This window comes from Oratosquilla oratoria, chromosome 20 (assembly GCF_046742065.1).
Source record: "Oratosquilla oratoria isolate Oo_2021 chromosome 20, ASM4674206v1, whole genome shotgun sequence".
Lineage (NCBI taxonomy): Eukaryota > Metazoa > Arthropoda > Malacostraca > Stomatopoda > Squillidae > Oratosquilla > Oratosquilla oratoria.
The window spans coordinates 29,760,022-29,764,784 of NC_134796.1; the positions used below are offsets into that span (position 1 = coordinate 29,760,022).

General features: G+C 44.0%; 1 protein-coding gene across 1 annotated transcript in view; it reads left to right on the forward strand.

The window, feature by feature from the left end:
• The window catches only part of LOC143036434 (myotubularin-related protein 9-like), a 56,298-nt gene that overhangs the window by 48,245 nt on the left and 3,290 nt on the right, over positions 1-4,763 (forward strand).

Here is a 4,763-nt window from a genome sequence, read left to right on the forward strand (position 1 = left end):
AAGGTGTGCGAAAGGAAGTTGAAGATAAATGTGGTAAAAGTAAGGTGATGAGATGTACAAGGGGAAAAAGTGGCAGCAGCCTGGAAGTGAGTATTAAGGGAGAGAGACTGGAGGAAGTGGATAGTTTTAGATACTTGGGTGCAAATGTGGCAGGAAAGGGAGGAGTGGAGGTGGAGGTAGAGTGTAGATTGAGAGAAGCGAGTAAATGCCCTGGGGGGATTAAAAGGTGTAATGAGAAACAGACATTTGGGAATGGACGCTAAGAGGAGATTGTATGAAGGAGTGATTGTGCCGACAGCACTGTATGAGGCAAGAACATGGAACATAAGGGAGGAAGAGAGGAGGAATTTGAATGTGTTTGAGATGAGGTGTCTGAGAAGTATGGTAGGGGTTACTAGGCTGGATAGAGTGAAAAATGAGGAGGTAAGGAGGAGAGTAGGGGTGGAAGGGGAGTTGGGAGATAGGGTTGATGAAAGAGTATTGGGATGGTTTGGATACATGGAAAGAATGAGTGAAGAAAGACTAGTAAAAGAGGTGTGGAAGGAGTGAACATGAGGGGGTGACCTAGGATGAGATGGATTGATGGGGTAAAAGGGGCTTTGGGAAAGAGGGGAATGTCTGTTGAGGAAGGATGGGAGAGGACAGATGACAGGGGTGAATGGAGAATGGTAATGTATGGATGATGCTGTGATGCATGAGGGGAGTGGGGAGTGTGTATGAGAAAAAAAATTACACAGCCCGAAGGGATTTCTCCCCATCTTCTTTTCTGCATGAGGGGACAGAGAGGAGGGGGTCACTGAGTTAATGAAGCAGCCTTGCTGTGGATGTACTGTGTTTTGTGACACTGCTTCTGACCCAGGGCAGTGGACAAAATGCAGGGATGACCCATCATCCAGGAAGTGCCAAGATAAGAGAGAGGGTAGAGGGGAGTGGAGTATGTTGGAAATGGAATGGGTGGGAATGGTAGATCTTTCCTTATTCTGAGGTGACAGGAAACAGAGAGGGTGAGGTTTTGGAGGATGGAAGGGGAGAAGTTAGCTCAGATGCTTTGAAAGGTGGCAACAATTTCATCACATTTGATGTATCATGCATCCACAACTGGGCTTTAATCAAAGCCCACATATTTTCTATTGGAGAAAGGTCAATACTGTTGCCTGGCCAATCCTTTATGTATTCATCTCCCACAAAATCCTGCCAACCATTTACCAGTTTTGCTGTGTGAGCAGGTGCTCCATCCTGCTGGTATACTTCACTTTGAAAGATGTCAAAACAGTCCTAAAAATGGTCTGTGAAGAGCTCCAGATATCTCTCCTTGTTGACTGTAACATTCTTTGGCAAGACCACAACCTTGCCAACACCGAGTCAGGGTGTTTTGAGTCCCCTGGGGAATAGGAATCTTAACCATTGCTTATCCTTACCCTCCCTCCTCAGTTGCTAGTGATGGCAAAGGTGGCCTTATCAGACCATAACACATTCTTATATTTGTACTGATCCCAGCCAAGATATTTATGAGAAAAATCATTTCAGTTCTTGTTTTGCCTGGCTGTATTAATTTTTTTTTTTTTTCTCGAGGTGTGTAGTACTTGTACCCAAGGTCACAATGAAGGTGATGCTACACAGTCTTCAGAGACACAATGGCCGGAAGTTGGGGGTTCTTGTGTTTTAATTCTTTAGCAGAAATAGAAGGTTCCCTGTCAAATGGGCACTGGAGGACCTTCAAGGTCTTATGAGCTCCTCCTGGCCTATTTCTTGGGAGCTCTGGGTCAGTACCACCAACATCACGGCAATGTTTGGTCCATCCTGCACAGAACATAGTGGAATGCTGGTGATGGTTGAAGTTTTTTGTTAGACTTTCCTCCCTTTGATAGGGCAGTAATACTTGCCAGTTGGTCCTTCTTCAATCCCATTGCTCAGTGATGAACACAGTAGCACTGAGAGGTAGGGGAGAAAAAACATGTGACTAACAGAGAAGAGCAAAACATTCATCCACCACAAAGGCCAGTGGTGATTGATCTACTAAAGGATGCGTGACATCATTGGTCATGCTAGTCTATACCTGCCTTGCCCATCATAATTGGCATGAGGCATGATATGCCAATTCTAGTGGCGCTGACTGTAACAGGGAAGGTGCCTTTTGGTCTCAGTCTCTCTCTCTCTCTCTCTTTTATTCATACATGAATGGGGTGGTGCAAGAGGTAAATGTAAGGGTAATGGGGTCAGGGATTGGAGATGGTTAAAGAAAATGAAGAAAAATTTTGTTGTTGTCGTTCCCTAGACTGTCTGACTGAGCAGTCCCGTCTCCCCAAGGAATGCTACAGCCGAAACTGGGTTTTCCCACAAATCCTTTATAGAGTGTATGTTGTGTTGTTTGCGTGCATGATTGTGTATAATGCAGTCTTCCATTATGTGTTGTATGGTATGGGGTGAAGTGTTACAACCTGGGCAGCTGTTCACAATGCGGTCATCCAGCCTCTTCTGGTAGCTTAGAAGTGCTGGGTGGTGGCCGCACCGCAGTCTGGCCAAGTGGACTCTGTCCTTTCGTGGGAGAGAGAATTCAGAAGGGTGGATATCAGGGGGTCTGGCATGCAGCAGTGTGTTGTCTTTCAGTGTGTTAATGGAGCGGTGAGTGATATGATTATGAATATGTTTCCGGAGGCTGGTATTTGGTGGTTGTGGAGGAAGAGAAGTGCGTATTTGTGCATAATAAAGGTCTTTGGGTGTTGTTTTAATGTTTCTTATGTGTGTGTGGGTGTTCTGCTATATAGTGTAGTGGGTGTGATGTGTTTGTGGTGGCTGCGGCAAGTGTTTGTGTGCCTCTCATGTCGAGGTGGTCCTTGACTTTGAGGACTTTTGTTTCATGGTGTAAATGGTCTGTTGGTGTTGTATTTGTGCAGCCTGTAATTGTTTTTAGGGCTTGTTTTGTATGATTTGAAGGGTGTTGTGGTGTGTCTCACTGAGATTAGGAGCCCATGCAGGACTCGCATAATTCAACACTGAGCGTATGCATTGTTTGTATATTGTTATATTAGTTTCTTTGTTTTGTCCAAATGTCGTTCCAGTGATTGACTTAAGTGCGTTAAGTCTAGGTGTGCATTTGTTTTTTATGTTTGTGATGTGTTGTTTGAAAGACATGGATGTATCGTATGTTACACCAAGAATTTTCGGTGTGTTTGTGTGTGGTATTAGAGTGTTGTTGATGTAGAGATGAGGTATGTATTTGTGTTCTATTGTTAAGGTCCTGGAGCTGCAGCGTCTACGTTGTGGGACCACCCCCCCAACCCCAAGAGTTGGGGGCCAAACAGCAGCAACCACCCCTGGCCATCAGTTGTTGTTTGTTGGCAACACTGCTTGTGGCAGGATCAGAGGAGGGATTAAGGAAGTTAGTGACAGAGTTTGGGAAGGTGTGCAAAAGAAGGAAGTTGAAGATAAATGTGGGTAAAAGTAAGGTGATGAGATGTACAAGGGGAAAAATTGGCAGGAGCCTGGAAGTGAGTATTAAGGGAGAGAGACTGGTGGAAGTGAATAGCTTACATGCTTTTTTGTATTATCCTCGGCATTTGTAATTGTTATTTTGAACTATGTGTTCTTTTCATCATCTTCACTTCACGTATATTGATTCAATGCCATATAAAATTATTATTATTTTCATTATAGCTTTAGATACTTGGGTGCAAATGTGGCAGGAAAGGGAAGAGTGGAAGTAGAATGTAGATCGAGAGAAGCAAGTAAATGCCTGGGGGATAAAGAAGTGTAATGAGAAATAGACATTTGGGAATGGATGCTAAGAGATCGTATAAAGGAGTGATTGTGCCGACAGCACTACATTGGGCAGAAACATGGAACATAAGAGAAGATAGGAGTTCAAATGTGTTTGAGATGAAATGCCTGAGAAGTATGGTAGGGGTTACTAGTTTGGATAGAGTGAGAAACAAGGAGGTGAGGAGGAGAATGGTGGTGGAAAGGGAGTTGGGAGATGGGGTTGATGAAAAAGTAGTGAGATGGTTTGGACACATTAAAAGAATGAGTGAAGAAAGACTAGTAAAAGAGGTACGGAAGGAGTGAACTTGAGGGGGCGACCAAGGATGAGATGGATGGATGGGGTAAAAGGGGTATTGGGAGAGGAGAATGTCTGTTGAGGAAGGAAGAGAGAAGATAGAGGATTGGGGTGAGTGGAGAATGGTTGTGTATGGATGATGGTGTGATGCATAGAAAGGAATGGGGGGGAAGTAAGTGTAAATGATATTTTGATGCAACCCGAAGGGATTTCTGCCCATCTTCTCTTTTTCCGTATGAGGGGACAAAGAGGAGGGATCACCAATCAAATGAAGCAGTCTTGCTGTGGATGTGCTGTGTCTTACATTGCATCTGACCCAGGACAGTGGGCGAGATGCAGGGATGACCCATCATCCAGGAGAAGCCAAGATAAGACAGAGGGAGGAGGGTGAATGGGAGTGGAGTATGTGAGGATGGAATGAGAGGGAGTGGATTTTATGCCTTTGTTTTTTGGCTACCTCCCTTGTAAGGAGGAAAAAATCGTTGGTATATGTATGTGTGTTTTTTGTACCCCCCAACTTAATGTCTTGCAACTCCCCATCTCAGAGGGGTGGGGGTGGGTGCTAACATTAGTAATTTTCAGGTTAGGCATTATTTTCTGTGTAAATATCTTTATATTCATGTGGATGTATACATTTCTTACAATTCTGTGGTATTTTTGTAATACCTATAAATAATATAAAACCACAATAAGCATGTTTGTTTTGCAG